Raw genomic sequence first — 19952 nt, 5'->3', positions numbered from 1 at the left:
GGAGCAGGACCGTCCCGTTCTGGAACGCTCTGACTCAGCATTCCGCTCTGACCACGCCCCCTCTGGAGGATCTCCACCAATCGCAAAGCCAGAGCGACAGCCCGGCCGGGGGCCTGAGAGGCGAGCGGGGAACAAAGACAGAAGGGCGCGGAGGGGCGCACAGTGGGGCGTAGAGGTCCGAGCCCGGGCGCTGGGTGGGGCGGGGAGTCGAGAGGTCGGTGGAAGGGGGGATCGGTCGCTGGGACGGGGGAGGAGGGCACTCTCTGGCAGCAGGAGGCGGCACGGCGGTATCCGGCTGGAGAGAGGAGGGAAGCTGGAGCAGACACCCGGCTGTCCCGAGGGAATAGGAGTAGAAGCCGTTTGAGGGCGCAGGCTCTGGCCGGAGCGGATCGCTGTGCCGCAGGGTGTGTGAGAGATGGGGCAACGCATGCCCTGCATTGCTGAGGCCAGAGGGGTGATGAGTGGTTCAGTGCGCTGAAGTAGAAGATCTGGAACTTCCCAAGCGCCAAAGGCTTGGAGAAGTTTCCTGTTGTGGTGTGTTGCGCTATTTTAGTGGGACAGTGACAGAGAGGGAGCCGTGCAAGTCTATATACTATCAAAACAAAAAAGTAGTCAAGTAGCACTTTAAAGACTAACAAAATAATTTATTTTATTTTTAAAGTGCTACTAGACTGCTTTTTTTGTTTGTTTTTATTTTAGTGGGGTTTGGGGTGTGGTAAAAATAATGTCTCTCTCTTCTAGTTTGTGCTCAACCTCAAGGATGAAATCCTGACTCCATTATAATCAATGGGAATTTACCCATAGGGCAGGATTAAGAATTGCACCTTTTCTTCTTGTTCCAGTGTTTTCTCTCCCTAGAAATCTTTCTCCAGCACATCGCCAGCTTTTCCTACTGTATTCCTACTGACGCTCCCGAATCCCGGGGCAGAGATAGATGCAGGGATTTCCCTAAACCTCCCAAGGAGTGGGTGTAACCTCCCTAAATATTCCCAACACCCTCCCAATCCTCAGTGACTTGTAATGTTGCCTATTTAATCATTGCACATCTGAACTGAAATTGAAACATTAAAACACGCTTTAAAAACGTATAGAGTGTACAATAAAATATGTCTACCTGGAAATATATATTTGGTTTGAAAAGTGTAAACAAAGACTCACTTTCTCACACAGATGTTGCTTTTGCTGACAAAGTTGGCATATTCAATTCAGAAATGTTGGTCAACTTTATAATTTAAAATTATATGTCAGCAGGTTCTGAATGATCTCTCCCTTGATGAGCCCAGGAAAGGGAGGAAGGCTTCTGGGCCAGAATTTATTTACATGAACTAGGCAGGCAGGCAGAACTTTGCTGTCCGTGTGATCTGTTCTGCCTAGTGTTGGGTTACACATCATTTTAGTATTGAATGTAGGGGTCATGTAATGTGGCTTTTATTGTGAATATAAGGCAGCAGCATTGTACTTAGCCTGTCCTGATTACGGGGCTCACCCTTGTGCTTAATTTTTGGCAGGGTTAAGGCCCAGCACCTCTGGATTTGGCAGTTCTTAGCCCCAGGACCTCAGGCTTGCCATATCAGATATGAAAGAAAAACTAAAGTGGCTCCTGGCACTTCTATTACAAATGAAGTGCTGTTCACCCTCAGCTGAACAGTACTTGACAAGCAAGGGGTTTGGCTGGCCAAGCGTCAGTGTGGGGAATGGAAAGGGGTTTTGCTTGGTGCAATAGGTTGTGCCCCAGTGTCACAACCACTGTTTGACTTGCCTTTCTCATGTGGAAGCTTTTCTGTTACATTAATAATTTTAGTTGCCCTTCTCTGTACCTTTCCTGACTCCAACATACAGTATATATATATAAGATGGGCGGACCAGCAGACTAGAACTGTGTGCGGTATTCAAGACATGAACACGCCATATGTAATAAAAGTGGAAGAGCTTAATTTGCCAAAAAGGCTACAAACCACCAATCCTCTGGACTGTACTCCTATCAGAAAGCCTGATAAGCCAGTACTTAACGTGTCTGTTAACAATGCTGGAGATACAACTTATTCAAACAAACATGACTGTCACATCATACTTTTTCTTTAAGCAAGTGATACCACAAACACGACAAACTGGAGACCAGCATTAAGTGTGTTGTCACTTGTTAGTACCAAAGTTGGATACTGGTTCCAGCCAAGACCAGCAAATCCTCACTGTCTTTCTCAACATGTGGTGGCCAGCTCCACTCTGCTGTACCACGCCCTCCTGACCCGCTGAGCCCTGCTTCTCTGCAGGTGGTGGGCAGCAGAGGCTGCACCCTGCCCCGGTAACCCTCCATGTCCCTCCTATCCATGGAATGGCTAGGGCAGCCACCGGGGGCCCCAAAAGTGCAGTCTGGGGCTGTCTCCCCACCTCAGCCTATGGATGGGACTGCTGTGCAGATACTGCCCAGAGCATCCACTTACATAGAGCTTTCCAGGTGCACCCTGTTCTCTGTGCTAGGCCTAGACATTCTACTGCCCTGGAGAACCTGGCAAAGGTTGACTCCTACCACTTCAAAGTAATTCAACACTTATTGTTTTTCTGGATTACATCATGTTCTGCATGGTACCAGTGTTGTTCAGAAAGCCACTTCTCATAAGAATGCCCCTGAATAGTCTGTGATTCTGCCCCATGGTCCCTGGCCGCCTCAGTTGAATAGTGGAGGGACCAAGCCAGTGCTTGGAGTGGGGGGCGGAGAGTTGCCCAGGCAGCCCCTTCCACCAGTGCTGCGCCAGGCCTGGCAGGGGTCTGAGAGTGCAGGGAGGAGATGGGAGCCATGTCCCAGGGGGCCCCAGCTCTCAGCAGCATGTGGCAACCAGAAATGGCAGGCCCAGGTGCTGAACCTTCCTCTTGCCTACCTCTGCTCGCACCACTAAGTATATGGCTGAATAGGGACACCTGAACATTTGCACATGTTGTGTAGGGCCATCCCTGTCAGAGTGCCCTGGGGCATCACATCTCAATTGTCATATTTTGGGTGTCGCATTGAAGAGAGGTCCAGACTGCAAACAAGACACATTAATTATAATGCATAAAAACAGGGTTTCGGAAAGGATTCATTATAAAGTACTGTATTACTCAATGATGTATTCAAGTGCAGGTTGAACCCCTTTCATCCAGCACCCTTGGGACCTGATCCATGCCGGATGAGAGAATTTGCTAGATGATGGGAGGTCAACATGTTTTAGACCATCACTAACACTTCCATTGCTTACTGGGCTGTTAGAAGACATGTAGGGGTAAATTACAGCTAAATAACAGCACAGAACACTGAGAGCCAGGACAGGTGGCTGTAAACAAACTTCATGGGACCACAGGAGACTTGGCCACATCCATGATAAGAGGGCGTCCAGCTAACTAAAACCATGCTGGATTACAGATGTTGCTGGATAAGAGAGTTCCGAATTAGAGAGTTTCAACTTATGCAATACAGGCAACATGAAGTACCAGCTTTTAAAGTCCATTACCTGTTTGTAGTTGTAGCCATCTAATCTACTGTCCATCTCCATTTTCCTCCAAAAACACAAGTTTCTCAGGAGCAAAAATATCTTCAGCCCAAGTGGGATGCAATAATTCCAAAGCAAATAAAAGAAATTGCAGCTGTTCAGGCTGAGTCAGCCAAAGGTAAACTCTGTAGGGGAGAAGATAGCTCTTTATTATCTTCTAGTAGCAAAGTTATTACAACAGGCTGCAGGAAAAGGATTAGTCTATAATGTTAACAAAACAGCTGTTGAATCTTGAGCTCAGTGTTCGTTTAACTAAGCATTTACAAATAACAGGCATTTTAGAAAATATTCTGAACACAATTCAGTGGAAAGACTCAATTAACATACTTTGGTCTACAAAACCAATATGATCCTAAGAATTCCAGTGGATACTGTTTTTTAATCTTGTTAATAAAATGTAACATTAGACAAATGGAGCCTTAAAAACGGTACCATATATGTGTTAGTCGATCAGGAAATCTACAGGGTGTCATGTAATATAAAGGTTTATCAGCATGACTTTGCAATGATCATACTGCTTATGAGTGGCACAGCCAATATGCAAGATATGCATGTACCAATAACAAGTGCCAGTAAAAGCTTTTTACCACACCACCCTGTCTCTGACCTGAGTCTGATCTGCTCCCATTAGATTAAGTGGAAAGATTCATGAGGTGAGGGTTGGATCAGAGTATTTTAGAGTTCATAGAATTTATATTAGGAATATTTATTGTATCCCTTTCCTAAAAAGCTTTTGAGCTCAAGTGTGCAGAGCTCACAGAAATAATAGAGCAAATAAATGTGTCAATGTTTTTGAAAAGGGATGAAAGAGAATCTGGAGAACTACATCCCCGTCAGCCTCATCTCAGTTCCCAGAAAAATCATGGGGAAGGTCCTCAGTAAATCACTTGGAGAAGAGGAAGGTGATTAGGAAGAGTCAACATGGATTCCCTAAAGGCAAGTCATGTCTGACCAATCTGATTGCCTTCTATGATGAGAGAATTGACTCTGTGGCTATGGGAAAAGCAGTGGACATGATATACCTTGATTTAGCAAAGCTTTTGATATGGTCTCCCACAATATTCTTGATGGCAAGTTAAAGAAGTATAGATTGGATGACTGGACTATAAGGTGGAAGGAAAGCTGGCTGGATCATTGGGCTCAGTGGGTAGTGATCAACAGCTTGATATCTAGTTAGCAGCTGGTACCAAGTAGAGTGCTGCAGAGGTTGGTCATGGAGCCTGTTTTGTTCAACATCCTCATAAATGATCTGGATGATGGGATGGATTGCACCCTCAGAAAGTTTGCAGACAATGCTGTGCTGGGGCAGACGTAAATGTGCTGGAGGGTAGGTGTAGAGTCCAGTGTGATGTAGACAAGTTGGAGGACTGGGCCAAAAGAAATCTGATGAGGTCCAACAAGGACAAGTACAAAGTCCTGCAGTGAGAATGAAAGAATCCCACACACTAAGCAGCAGCATTTCAGAGGAAGGACCTGGGGATTACAGTAGCCAGAAAACTGGATATGAGTCAACAGTGAGACTTTGTGCCACTAAAGCTAATGGCATACTGGGATACATTAGTAGGAGCATTGCCAGCAGATCAAGGGAAGTGATTATTCCCCTTTTTCCAGCACTGGTGATGCCACATCTGCACTATTGCATCCAGTTTTGGACTTCCCACCACATAGAGGATGTGGAAAAATTGAAGAGAGTCCAGTGAAGGACAACAAAAACAATTAGGTGTCTTGGGGTACATGATTTATGAGACATAATTTATGAGAAGAGGCTGAAGGAAGTGGGCTCATTTAGTCTCCAGAAGAAAAGAGTCGGGGGGTGGGATTTGATAGCAGTCTTCAACTACTGGAAAAGGTGGAGGTCCAAAGAGGATAGAACTAGGCTGTTCTCACTTGTGTCAGATGACAGAACAAAGAGCAATGGCCTCAAGTTGCAGTGTGGTAAATCCAAGTTGGGTATTGGGGAAAAAAAGCATTTCACTAGGGCTGTGTCTACACTTGCATTCCTTTTTCTAAAGAAGCATGCAAATGAGGGAAATCGAAAATGCAAATGAGGTGCAGATTTACATATCTAGCACCTCATTTACTTTCCAAAGAGCAGTGTCTACACTGGTTTTCTTCTTTCAAAAGAAGCTATTTTGAAATAAGAATATGCAACTGATGTGTCAGAATTGTAAATCTGCACCTCATTTGCATTTTTGATTTCCCTTATTTGCATGCCTCTTTCAAAAGAGGAATGGAAGTGTAGACACAGCCTAGGTGGTGGTGAAGCACTGGAATGGGTTGCTGAAGGACATCGCAGAATTTCCATTTTAGAGGTTTTAAGACCTGCCTTGAAAAAGCCCTGGTTAGGATGATTTCATTGGAGTTGCTCCTGCTTTGAGCAGAGGGTTGCGCTAAATGACCTCTTGAGGTCTCTTCCTACCCTAAGTGATTCTAAACCATCTGCCAAATGAGCTAAAATAGTTTTTTTAGACTTAAAAATGACAAGCTTTCAACAGATCATTAACCCAAATAAAGAAGTCTTGAAGTTCTGTCAGGCACACCAAGCCATTTGCTGGAAGTAAATGTTGATGCAGACTGACGTTGAAGTTAACCTGTCTTTGTCCTTAATAGAGGAAAGACCCATCTTCCTGGTACTATTGTCCAGGTCAGTCTGGCTACAAAATGAACAATATATTCTTTTTCTGTTATAAACATGACTACTGTATTTTGCTCATATCGACTATGTATACACTACGGAGATCTTTGCAAAGAAGCCCTTCCAGAAGATCTCTTCCAAAAGAACTTCTTTCGAAAGAGTGCGTCCACACACAGAAAAGCGGATCAAAAGAGTGATCTGCTCTTTCGAAAGAGAGCATCCAAACAGCTCCCACTCTTTTGAAAGAAGGGCCAGAGATCAAAAAAAGGGCCTGCAAAGTGTCTACACGCATTGTCTTTCAAACGGCGCTTTTGAAAGGGGGTGCTCATGCTGGAAAAGGGAAAGGAAGAGCGATTTTGACAGGAGCACCACATTCTTTCAATTTACTTTTGAAAGAACACTCTTTGTGTGTAGATGCTCCACAAGGCCTTTTGACTGAAACCCCTTCTTTCGAAAAATCTTTTGAAAGAACTTGCTTGTGTAGATACAGCTATAGTGATTGTAAAAGTGTTTTACTAACTGTAATCAAGCATAACACAATCTGTAAACAAAGTAGGCATTTTGTATCTTTTTTTCCCAACAGATAAAATAAGCCACAGAGAAGCAGAGAGCAAAAGTCAGGGTCATGCAGAGCTTTGGATCACACACCACCTGAAGATGGGAATAATGGCAGCTTTGCCACCAATTTCAGTGGGGAGTAGCCTGGATTCAGTGAATAATTGTCAGATTCTGAAATAAAACCTTGTAGTCCATGATACCCAGTACCATGCATCTAACTACTTGACCATATTCTGTCTCTTGGGGTGCGGCTACACTAGCCGGCTACTTTGGAGTAGCTGGCACAATGTTGAAATAGCACGCGTCGCGGCTACACGTGCCACAAGCTATTTCGATGTTGAAATCGACGTTAGGCAGTGAGATGTTGAAATTGCTATTCCTATCCGAAGATAGGAATAGTGCCCTACTTCGACGTTCAGTGTCGAAGTAGGGTGTGTGTAGATGATCCACATCCTGCTACGTCGAAATAGCAGGGTCCTCCATAGCAGCCATCAGTTGAGGGGTTGAGAGACGCTCTGTCCAGCCCCTGTGGGGCTCTATGGTCACCATGTGCATCAGCCCTTAGCCCAGGGCTTCTGGCTGCTGCTGCTGCTGCTGCAGCTGGGGGTCCATGCTGCATGCACAGGGTCTGCAACTGGTTGTCAGCTCTGTGGATCTTGTGCTGTGCAGGGCGAGTGTGTTTGGGAGGGGCCCTTTAAAGGAGCGGCTTGGGGCTTTGCTGGCCCCTTATTTCAACGGGGAGCACTTGTGTGTGTGGACGCCCTGCATTTCCTTCCGGAGTGGCTCCTTCTGACATTCTCCATCACTACTTGGACATTGTACGTCAACAGCACCAGCCCTGGAGGATGTGTAGACAATATGCGTCGAAGTAGCCTATTTCGATGTTCTTACGTCGAAATAGGCTACTTCGACATAGTGTGCTAGTATAGACGTAGCCTTGATGTGCAAATGATGGAAGCTGTATAAAATGTATGAGAACACCTTACAAGTCTAGGGTAGTGCATTTGAATCATCCTAGTATTGTAATTGGTTGTGATTCCTCCCTATCAAACCTGGATAAATTAATATCTTATCTGGCATTTGCTGTATGTATGCCCGGCACAAAGGGGCTCATTGGTCTTTAGGTGTTGCTGCAACTTAAATATTCATCAATCATGAATAGATAATTACACAAGATATTCTTATGGCCTATATAGAAACAACAAGCTATTGCTGTTAAGAGTTGAATACTAAGAAAAAAAATAGGAAAGACAAGTGTTAAGCTATCATAAAACCCTTTTTATTTAGCAGAATTTTTGGCAAGCTTTCGAAACATTTTTATCCTTAGGCTCTGGAGAAGTACTTTGCTTTTGTTAAATTTGTGCTGTTCAGCTCTTGAAAAAGTCTAGGAAACATGTGCTTCCTTTGTCCCCTGCCAGTTTGGGATGACAAATGGCAATAATGAGGCCTCCAGATGGAGAGAGGCATTTAAGGGGTTTCCCTAGGAAGCAAATAGCAGCTTTAACAGCTTGTTCTGTTCACAGTAGATCACAGAATCATAGGGCTGGAAGGGACCTCAAGATGATACATTTAACCTCAACAATTATATCAGGCCTGATCCAAGCCTTGAAATCAAAGGGAGCTTTACTGTTGACATCAATGGATTTTGGATCCAAGACATAATATAGAGTTTAAGCTCCTCATGTATCTTTTTGACCCCAAGTTACTGAGGATGAATATTCTCCTCTATGAACTGTGCTTTGTGACATGCTGTAAATACGTATAGCTCTGTATGAAGGGGAATGAGTTGCAGATAAATAACAGACTCAGAACAGCTGACCATGTAAAGGTTTGAACAAGTAAAATCTAAGTATCTATATTTCTTTGGTAAAACTGTGCATCAGTGGCAGACTAGCAGGCAGGGTCACAAGTCAAAATGCATGTCAAAGTGCAGGGAATGTAGCAGAGCCAGAACGTGCCCCTTTCTGCTCCTGACACCCTGAACCAGATTTCCTGCACTTCCCTTCAAAATCCTGATGACAAAAGTGTTCAGGATGGTCTGGCCTGGGATCTGGTTGGTTGCTTCTGAACTAGCCAGCTTAAAGATGTCTAGTGTATTTACCATCAAAGGAAACCAGTGTATGCCCAAAGCCGCTACCCCGATAATTTAAATTCTAGCAAATGTGGAGTAATTGCTGGAGCGTTAGTAACATTACCATCGCTGTATAAACGCCCATAAAATAAACAAGAAGCCTCCAAAATACGTCCATTTCAGAGTAACCAGCAGTTCAAAAGTGAGTAATTACTGTGGTTAGTAAGTCTACCTGTGAGCTTGATTTACTGCCAGTTTCTAGAGATTTATATCATCTTCCTAGTTGTGAACTCCTTACCAGTTTATATACTGTCTTGTTCACAGACTTTTTGATGCTGTAATGAATTTGTCCTCCCCCCACTCCTATGAGATGGGGATGTATATAGATCCCCATTCTGCAGATGAGATTGTGAGCTACAGAGGGACTGTGACTCTTAAAGTCAGTGGAGCTATGCCAATTTACTCCAAGAAAGGCTACAGCACATTGCTTGCAGCAGTGGTGAGCACTGCTTCTTCTGCATTGGCTGGCTGGGAGACTGTGCCTGCCCATTTCTTTTAAGCACCTAGGTATGCTGAGTTGCCACACCATCCCCAGGTTAGATTGTAGCCGTGTCTACACGTGCACACTACTTCGAAGTAGCGGCACTAACTTCGAAATAGCACCCGTCACGGCTACACGTGTTGGGCGCTATTTCGATGTTAACATCGATGTTAGGCAGCGAGACGTCGAAGCCGCTAACCCCATGAGGGGATGGGAATAGCGCCCTACTTCGATTTTCAACGTCGAAGTAGGGACCGTGTAGTCGTTGCGCATCCTGCAACTTCGAAATAGCGGGGTCCGCCATGGCGGCCATCAGCTGAGGGGTTGAGAGACGCTCTCTCTCCAGCCCCTGCGGGACTCTATGGTCGCCGTGTGCAGCAGCCCTTAGCCCAGGGCTTCTGGCTGCTGCTGTGGCAGCTGGGGATCCATGCTGCATGCACAGGGTCTGCAAACAGTTGTCGGCTCTGTGGATCTTGTGTTGTTTAGTGCAACTGTGTCTGAGAGGGGCCCTTTAAGGGAGCGGCTTGCTGTTGAGTCCGCCCTGTGACCCTGTCTGCAGCTGTGCCTGGCACCCTTATTTCGATGTGTGCTACTTTGGCGTGTAGACGTTCCCTCGCAGCGCCTATTTCGATGTGGTGCTGCGCAACGTCGATGTTGAACATCGACGTTGCCAGCCCTGGAGGACGTGTAGACGTTATTCATCGAAATAGCCTATTTCGATGTCACCACATCAAAATAGGCTACTTCGATGTAGGCTTCACGTGTAGACGTAGCCTATGGGAACTTAATCTACTTTATGTCACAGGGAAGCTACAGTTACAGCCTGAAGCTGAGTGCTCTTTGAGCAGCAAAGACTGATGTAACGTTTCTGCAGCTCAGAGGCTTCTTGTTCATGTTCTGGCTGGATTCAAAGCTCTTGATTAGTCTCAGGTGGGTAGCCACATTAGTTTGATTCACCAAAAACAATGAGTCCTGTGGAGACCTTAAAGACTAACAGATTTATTTGGGCTTCAGCTTTCGTAGGCTGGTGTCCACTTCATCAGATTCATGAGCTGAAGCTTCCCTTTCATGCAGCTGACGAGGTGGGTTCCAGCCCACAAAAGCTTATGCCCAAGTAAATTCATTAGTCTTTAAATTGCCACAGGACTCCTCAAAGTTATTGATTTAATCGTCACAGGCCTAAGTAGGTTTGAAGTTGGTGATCTCAAATACCCACAGGAAGCCAGAAGAGCTGGACTTTGCAGGGACAGTCCCTCGGATCCTCAAAAGTATTTAAGTGCCCATCTCCTATTGGTTTCAGTGGAAGTTAGGAGCCAAAATGCCTCTGAGATCTGTGATGATCTGGGGGTGCTGACAGACTATGCAGGTCCCCTGGGCAAGGTGTTGGGGGTGGGTCTGGCTCTGCATGTCTGGAAGGGGCAAGGCCTTGGGCAGAAGGGGTGGAGGTGGGGTGATCAGCCTTCAGCGCTAACCGGAGCACACGGTGCTGGCCTCTCCGTGCCTGAGCCAGCCCTGAGAGCCACCGACAGGGTGCTCCAGCAGCAATTTAAAGGGGCAAAGGCTCTGGCCATTGCTGCTGCTGTGGTAGCAGTGGCCAGGAGTTCTGAGCCCTTTTGCACCACTGGGTCCTGGAGTAACTGCGCCCTTTCCCCCTCCCGCCATTGGTAGGCCTGTTATCAATGTAACTAGGAAAGCCCAGGATAAAACCATCAAGTGTTCAGTCAGAATGCCTTTAACTGCATGAGCCCAGCGCTCAGGCTGAGCCCTCCTTTGACTGTATTCAGATCACAGGCCAGGACTGCCTTTTTAGTGATGCTCCTGCCCAGTAATGACACTCTCCCACGCCCAGCCTCTGTAGAAACACTGTGATGAGAAGGTATGGAGGAGAAAGACAGCAACACAATTGCTAGAGTACATAAATACAACATGAGTTGGTAGTTACTGATATAGATACACTCCTTCCCAGGGGTGTTCTCATTTTGGAAAGGTCAGATATGGTACCCTAAATCCCATCTCACAGAAAAGCATGTGAAAGGGAAACCAGTTTTCCAGGCAGCTCAGGGAGACCCTGTGGCACTCTGTCCCTGGGTAAGAGGGTAAGTTTCGGGATGGAAGATGGGACAGAGAGCTCTACCTTTTGCCTGGCAATATATCCCAGGAGTTGGTGATGAACTAGGAACTTCTTCCCTGCATTCCAGTTCCAAAAGGCATGTCACATGCTCTGAGCATGCCCTAGCGTCCTGCTCCCCAACTTCAGTGCCTGGAATGAGGAGAGGAATGGGGTCTGAATGAGTTCATACTTTTAGCTGTTTCTCATTCTGGTGTATTGGGATGCACACAAGATATATTTCTTCTGATTCGAAATCAGAGGTTTCCTTTTCCAGCCTCCTCCCTCTCTCCCCTTGGTAATATTTGTAAAGGGCACTCCTGTTAGTTTGCCTCTATACATTTTTGGCTGTTTGAATTTCTTTAATGGGGGCTTCCTCTAATGCCTTAGGCTCCATACCTCACACGGCACCCAGCTTGGGAGAATTTCTTGCTATCACTGCATGAATTATCCTTCATTCATACAATTAGCATAATTCTGATTAGGATTCATTTATTCACTACAAGGGGGTAGAGGCAGTAATGCATATCTCAGAATCAAATACCTCAGCCCCTTGTTTGGCTTTATTTTGGAGCTATTTACCCCTTTGCATCTTTCCACCTCCTGGAGAATAAAGTCACTTAATTGTAAATCTGCTTGGATCAAGGGAATGCATTGTGATTGTCTTTCAAGCATATTAAATAGGTGAATTGATCTATGGAAGCCACAGAGCTAAGACATGCTGCTCAACAGTTTAAACTGCCAACTTCATCTTCTTCAAGCACAAAAGCTACTTAGTTTCCCCACTTCAAAGCCTTTTTACATAAGCAATAAGACAACTCTAGAGAGAACCATTGAATATTAACTCCAGGGAGTAATCATCTAATCACAATCTGGGGGTGATTTGAAGCACTCATCTGGACCAAATGCCTCACAACACCCCAGGAGTGGTTTTACTGCATGCTAGCAATACCCCATTGAGACTTATTGCTTAATTAAAAACAAATTCCCAAGTAATTCATTTTTTTTGCCTTCCATAAAAACACAGTAGTACATAGCCTCTATAAAACAGCCATTAAATGATGGTAGATGCAAATTTATGTTGTGCGACACAATCCATTTTTTCACCACTTGGGGTTGAAGTTAGACGTAAAACCATTTCTATAAGCTGTGTGCTGCTGTATTTAGACAGGAATAAATATGGGGACGTGAGGTTCATGGTAGGACGCCTTGTTTTTATTCCGTGATACATTTGCTCTCCTAACCCAGCAATTTATGTTGCAGACATTACAGACATACAAAGTCTCTCTGCTTCCCTCATTGACCTGAAAGTTCCCCCAGGGAAGAGAGGGAGAGCTCAGTGGTTTGAACATTGGCCTGCAGGGTTACGAGCTCAGTCCTTGAGGGGGCCATTTAGGGATCTGGGGCAAATAGATTAAAAAACAAATTCAGGGGTGGTGCTAGGTCCTGCTGTGAGGGCAGGAGACTGGATTCAATGACCTCTCAAGGACCCTTTCAGTTCTATGAGTGAAGTATATCTCCATAGTTAAGTCTCCCTCTCTATTTTCACACATGCCCTTCAAAACCTCTCTCCCACTGTAACTACCATCCTTTTATTCAGGATTTTACCATCCCTGGGATGATTTACAAGTTAGCTCTCATAGCATCCCTGTTCAAATGGCAATTCGTATCCCGGTTTTACAGAAGGGAGAAAATGAGTCAGAGCTTTTAAGTGAGTGAACCCTCAGAAGGCATTTGTGTGAAAGCTGAGATTACAATCCAGGATTCCCAGTTACCAAATCTATGATCAGGCTATTAGAAATACCTTTCTATTAAGGGAAAAGAAGGACAAGGTGAAACTACTTTCAAAAAATTAATCAATCTTTGATGCAGAAAAAGCACCACTCTTTACCTGCTCCCTGACAGTTTATTGGCATGACAATCCACAGTCAGTCATTTTTAACCTGTGTTTTCCACCTAGTGAGACCCAAAAGTGCTAAGACATCAATAATTTCAAGTCAAGAAAGGCATCATGACAACAAATTAGCTAGCTAACTGGTCAGGGCACTAGTGCGCATGCATTTACAATTCCATGGATTAAATGCTTGTTCTTCAAGAAAGTATTGTTCACAAGAAAATGAAGTAATTTGGAAAAGGGACAGGGAAATGGTTATATGAAAACATGTAAGCAAGTGTTGCTGAGAAAAAGAGAAGTCAAAATGGTAAATGATGCTGCATCCAAATAGTTAGGCAGTTTCAGTCACAAATTTAGATTTCTTCAAAAAAAGAAAAAGTTTGAGTTTCATAAGCCACTGGACAAGGCCAGAGGCTGATAATTCTCTTTCAAGGTAACTGTGAGCGTCTGAAATTTGTTTTCACTCACTGGAACAAAGACAACACTTTCCAAGTGAAATGGAATTGTTTCAGAATGTCCATTTTCAGGTGAAAAAGTCAGGTTCTCTCTTTCTCCCATTCTGTCTCGTCAGGCCAGTGACCAAAGTGTCCTATATGTATGACAAGCTGTCATAAAAATATCACTGAAATTAATGTTTCAACACGATCTTTCCACTTAAAACAACCAGCATCTTTTGAAGAAAAATGAAAATGCATTTGATCAAAAAGGTTCTCTCCAACTAGAAACACCATAAAGATTAAATTCCTGACTTAATTTTTAAAAATCAAGTATTTAGATTTTAAAGTTATACAGTAGGGCACATTTTAATGCTGCTGTGGAGCGCCTCTCACCTGAAAAATTCCCTTGTTGAGCTAATGAATGAGAACCAGAAAATGAAAGTGAGAAGTAAGGAAATGTGAAACTGACCAGGCTATTTTAAAAGTCCAAACTTAATGAAATGTAACCAAAAAGAATTACTGAAAATAATTTTAAAAAAATTCCAGTGTAATTCTTGAGGATGTTATTAAGCACCTAGGACATATCACCTTGATCAATCAGTCCAGCAAGACTTACAGAGAGCGTGCCGCTCACAACCCATCATTGGCCTTCTTCTAGCCAGTCCTTCAGCAGCACCAGATAGCTCATTGGCATAGCACACCACAGCCCAGAACTCCTGAGCAATTTGCTAGTCTCAGCCTCCCAAGCAGCTGGGATTACAGGCATGTGCCACCACCCTGATCCTGGAGGACCTGTAACATGGAAAAATGACTTTTAATGGCAGAGTGTTACTTTTAAAATAAGCCTTATAACCCACAGATATGTGCCAACTTTATCAGAACTCATATTATTTGAGCTTTCACCTAATTCACTGAGACAGCCAAAGTTGAGTAGCCAATAAATGAAAGTTTTAGTAGGCAGCTTCTGAAGATGTTCTAATAAATCAGTTCAGTGATTTCCTTTCCTTTCCTTCACAATGTTTCAGGCATGTTATGACATTTTACAGGATCCTGCATTAATAGATCTTAATATACTACAGTGATGACCCCATGAGGTAAAAAAGAAAGCTGAGAAACTACTCGGTGGGGTAGCGGAGAGGAATTAAATACAAGCCATTTTCAAAACTAAACTTGCTGAGGACTGTCACACATCAGGGAGAAGTTTTTATGAGGACACGCAGTTCAGCTCACCATAAATGCTGCTTGATAGCTTCACACAGTAATATGCATCTCAAAAATCATAGAATGATGAATTAGAAGACTGATCCAAAGCTCATTAAGGGCAGTGGTAGTTCTTCAGTTGACTGCAGTGTGCTGGGCCCCTAGGCTCTAGAGTCATCATTGTGCAGGATTCCAGAGGGAGACTTTGGCTCCAGTTGGATGGTGCACTTTGCCGTTTTTTTAATAAAACAAAACAAAAAAAAAGAAATCGTGTTGTACTTTAAAGACTAACAAAATAATTTGTCAGTTGAGCTTTCATGGGACAGACCCACTTTGTCAGATCTGGAAATAGCCCTTTCTATGTAAGCACTGCCATTGGGAATGTGAAAACAAAATTGATTTGCTGGCTGTTCAGTGGTGCTTGTTGAATGACGTAATGGCTCTCAGGCCTGTTCCTAGCAGGTAAATGTAAAACCCAGTGCTTTTTTTTTTTTGCTGATATTTGCAAGTACTGAGTACTGGCAACTCAGCAGCCTCAGCTATGGTAAAACCCATCCCCCAGTGGAAGCTAATTTGCCTGGTTGTCTGTAGTCGCAGAAAAGGCCAAGCACAGGACTGGACAGGCTTGAAGACTGTATTCCTCTCTTCACACTAGAAGCAGTCCAGCCTTGTCAGATTTGAAGCACAATGGGAAGGGCACAGCGGCTGACCCAGCACAGGTGGAACCTCTGTACTTTGGCACCTGACTGTTGCTAAACAGGAGAATTTGCTGGACCATAAGAGGTCAGTATTGTCCAGCCCTTTACCAACACTTCCACTGCTTACTGGGCTCTTAGAAGACATTTAGGGGTAAATTGCAGCTAAATAACAGCACAGACCACTGAGAGCCAGGACAGGTGGCTGTAAACCAACTTTATGGGATCACAGGAAACTTGGTCACACCCATGATAAGTGGTTGTCTAGTGAACTAAAATTATGCTGGATTACAGATCTTGCTGGATAAGAGAGTTCCATACTAGAGAGGTTCAAGCTGTAGAAAACTTTCTCTTGGTGCTAGTTGGGAACCAGGTTTTGAGACAGAGCAGCAGTTCTACTGGTCTATACTACCGTCAAATGCTGGAGCCCTACTCTAGTAAAAACAAGCCCTGATGAGATGGACAATAATGCACTGTTGGTGCATGTCCTGGGTGGTTAAAGGCTCCTGTAGCCAGTGCAAATATCACTGTTATACCAACACATGGCTCATTATGAATGAATTGTTGTGCTATAATGAAAAGAGTTGTCCAGAGCTATACCTCCTAAGCACTGACAAGAGAATAAAATTCCTCAGTTTGTAAAAGTTATATGGTTTTGTTTGTATTTTGAATCCTGAGAACAAAGAAAAAGCACAATATTATATCTATAGCTGTTTGGCCTTGAACAAGACAAGAGCTGCGTCTACACGTGCACGCTACTTCGAAGTAGCGGCACTAACTTCGACATAGCGCCCATCGCGGCTACATGCGTCGGGCGCTATTTCAAAGTTAACTTTGATGTTAGGCGGCGAGATGTCGAAGTCGCTAACCTCATGAGGGGATAGGAATAGCGCCCTACTTCGACGTTCAACGTCGAAGTAGGGCACGTGTAGACGATCCGCGTCCCGCAACGTCGAAATTGCCGGGTCCTCCATGGCGGCCATCAGCTGGGGGGTTGAGAGACGCTCTCTCCAGCCCCTCAGCTCACTCGTGGCCGCGTGGAGCGGCCCCTTAAAGGTCCCCTCCCCCTCCCTTCCTGTGCAGGATGCTGAGGGAATGTGCAGGCTGCAGCCTGCACACGCAGCCAGCCTGCACCACCCTCAGCCCCCCACACAGCTGCTATGGCTCGCCAGCAGCCCCCCCAGCGCCCCCAGGGGACCCCCCCCCAAGGGGAGCCAGGGCAGCCAGGCTGGCAAGCGGCAGCAGGGCCCCTCCTGGACGGAGGCCAAGCCGCGGGACCTGCTGGGGCTCTGGAGCGAGGAGGAGGTGCTCCAGGTAATGGGGAGCAAGAGGCGGAACGCGGATGCATTCGCTCGGCTGGCCAATGGCCTGGCTGCCCGGGGTCACCCTGCCCGCACTCCTGACCACGTCAGGAGTAAGGTCAAGGAGCTGCGGCAGGGTTACTCCCGGGCCCGGGATGCGGCCAGCCGATCTGGGGCCGCCCCCGTCACTTGCCCCTTTTACAGGGAGCTCAGGGACATCCTGGGCCCCCGGCACACCTCCTCCCCTCCGGCCACCCTTGACACCTCGGCCGACGAGCCCCAGCAGGCCCTGCAGCCAGAGTCCGCCCTGGAGGCAAGCCCCGCACCCCAGGGGCCCCCCCCGGAGGCCACCCCCGGGACATCGCGGCAGGAGGAGGAGGAGGAGGAGGAGGGGGGCTCCTCCTCCGCAGAATCTGGGCTGCAGATCCTCCTCCTGCCATCCCGGAGCAGCAGCAGGGCCTCCGCCACCTGTGGATCTCCAGACCGTGGGAGTGGACCGACAGGTAGGTACCCTCCTCTGGTGGACACCCCTGGGCTTGAGGGGCGGGGGTAAGAGATATGTGTCCAGGGCCCCTCACATGCTCACATGGCCATGGCCCCAAGGACACCAGGGCCATGGCCCTCACAGCAGTGCATCAGCCCCTGCCCCGCCCCCCAACCCGCACGACAGTGCCATGCCCCATCCCCGGGCCAGGGGGGAGCGGAACCTCGAGGGGCCCCCGGGAGAAGGGGGTGGGACACCCCGCAGCAGCAGCATGTGATGGAGTGGGGGGAGTGCCAAAGGGAGACTCAGGCTACATATGAGCAACAAGAGCCGAATAGCTCCCAGGGGCAAAGGAGGATCCTGGGGCTACAGCTGGCAGGTGACACCTCTGCCCTGAACAAAGAGGAGAGAGGAGCCCAGCTGGCTTGGAATTGGGGGGGGAGGGCGGGGCCCACAGGTAGAGGCTAGGGGAAGGGAGAGCTGGAAGGCAGCCAGCCTGAGGAGGGGGAAAGCTGCATCCCAGAGGGGCACCCCTTGGGGTCTTCTCCCCAGGACGGGTTGGAAGGACTGTCTCTTCCGACAGCTGGTGCTGTCACTCCTGGGAGAAACTGGGCATCTGTGGCCTAAGAAACCTCTCCTGCTGTCAGACCCTGGGGGGTGAAGTGAGAGTCACTCCCACCAGGGGACGGGGTGCAGGGCAGGGGGACCCCTGAACCCCATCCATCACAGCAGCATCTCCTGGGGACGGGGATGGGGAACCTGCAGCACAGGGCTGGGGGGACAAAGGCCACGGCTCGCTGCCCACACTAACGCCTGTCTCCATTCTTCTTCCCCCCCTCCTCTCCTGTGTCCTGCACCTGCACCATCAGAAGGACCGGAAGAGAGCGCCGGCGAGGCGTCAGTCGTCCCGGAGAGCCCTCCGGGACCATCGCTCCAGGCCAGCCCCTCGGCCGAGGACCGACCGGCCCCACGGTGGGCTAGATGGCGGACCCCGCGCCACCAACAGCCGACGGCGACGGACCCCCAGCTGCTGGCCATCCACCGTCGGCAGCTGGAGGTCGCGGAGCAGCACCTCCAGCTGCAGGAGCGGGCGCTGGCCTGGCGCCAGGAGGCATGGGGGGCTTACATGGAGACATTTAACCGCTTGGTGGACTACCTGGCCCCCCCATGCCGCGCCGGCCGCCACATCGCCCGCCCTGCCTGCTCCTGCAGCCCCACCACCAGCTGCTCCGCCCGTCGCCGTCCTGTCCGCCATCGCCCCGCCACCCACCGGCGAGGGCTGGAGCGCCGAGGGACCCCTGGAGCCACCTGACACTCGCCGGCCACCGTACCTTCCAGTCCAGCCCGCCGCCACCCAGCCACGGACCAGGCTGCAACCGCGGCGGGGCTCCCGGCCGCCAACGCCCGGTGCCGGGCTATAGGGGCGAGGGGCCCGGGACGTGGCCCCCCCCCTTGTATATAGTTGGACCCTGTTCTTTTCTGCCCCCAGTTTGCCCCATCCCCCCCATGTAAACAGTTCTCCCCTTTATCCTCCCTGGTTTTCTTTTGATTATTGAGGACTGTTGTTTCTTTGTATTGTTTTATTTTTGTACATATTGCTTTTGTTCAACATGTTTGTACATAGTTTTTGGTTTTTGGTTCAAATATTTATTTACAGTTACAAAAAAAAGGTTCGGAAAGAAAAAAAAAAGTTTAATTTCAGCCACAAGTGCGTGCTGTCATTTGTCCAGGACAAGTGGCAGGGGGGTGCGGTGGGGTGCTCCATGGTGTAGACGTTGGGGCAGGAGTGTGGTGGAGGAAGGGGCGGGCAGTAGGGGGCCTGGGCAGAGTTCACCCCGCGGCCTGTTCATCAAAGTGGGCCCGCAGGGCCTCCCGGACCCGGGTCCCCTCGGGGTCCACCTGGCGACTGGGGGCAGCAGGTGGCTGGACGTCTGCCCTGCCGGCCTCCGCAGCCCAGCCCTGGAAAAAGGTGTCTCCCTTGCTCTCTACCAAATTGTGCAGGGCGCAGCAGGCACCCACAATCTGGGGGATGTTGTTGGGGCCTGCATCCAGGTGGGTCAGAAGACATCTCCAGCGTCCCTTCAGGCGGCCAAATGAGCGCTCCACCACCTGGCGCGCATGGTTCAGGTGCTGGTTGAAGCGCTCCTGGCTAGCGGAGAGATGGCCCATGTAGGGGTGCATGAGCCACGGCCGGAGGGGGTAGGCCGCATCTGCGATGACGCAGAAGGGCATGGTGGTGTCCCCCAGAGGGATCTCCCGCTGGGGGATGTAGGTCCCCGCCTCCAGCTGGCAGCACAGGCCCGAGTTCCGGAAAACCCGGGCGTCGTGGGTGCTGCCAGGCCAGCCCACATAAATGTCCTGGAAACGTCCCCGGCTGTCCACCAAGGCCTGGAGGACCACAGAATGGTAGCCCTTGCGATTCAGGTATTGTCCTCCACTGTGATGCGGGGCGCGGATGGGGATGTGAGTCCCATCCAGAGCCCCGAAGCAGCTGGGGAAGCCCAG

The 19952-nt window shown here is 47.9% G+C and overlaps 1 long non-coding RNA gene across 1 annotated transcript; it reads left to right on the top strand.

Moving 5' to 3' along the window:
* The first annotated feature begins 40 nt into the window (after positions 1–40).
* Positions 41–6872, top strand: LOC142020557 (uncharacterized). Its single transcript, XR_012647440.1, has 3 exons — positions 41–175; positions 4325–4460; positions 6743–6872. It is a non-coding gene; the product is annotated as an uncharacterized LOC142020557 (long non-coding RNA).
* Positions 6873–19952: the final 13080 nt, after the last annotated feature.

The sequence above is a fragment of the Carettochelys insculpta genome, chromosome 14, assembly GCF_033958435.1.
Source record: "Carettochelys insculpta isolate YL-2023 chromosome 14, ASM3395843v1, whole genome shotgun sequence".
NCBI lineage: Eukaryota > Metazoa > Chordata > Testudines > Carettochelyidae > Carettochelys > Carettochelys insculpta.
This window is presented reverse-complemented; position numbering and strand designations above follow the sequence as displayed.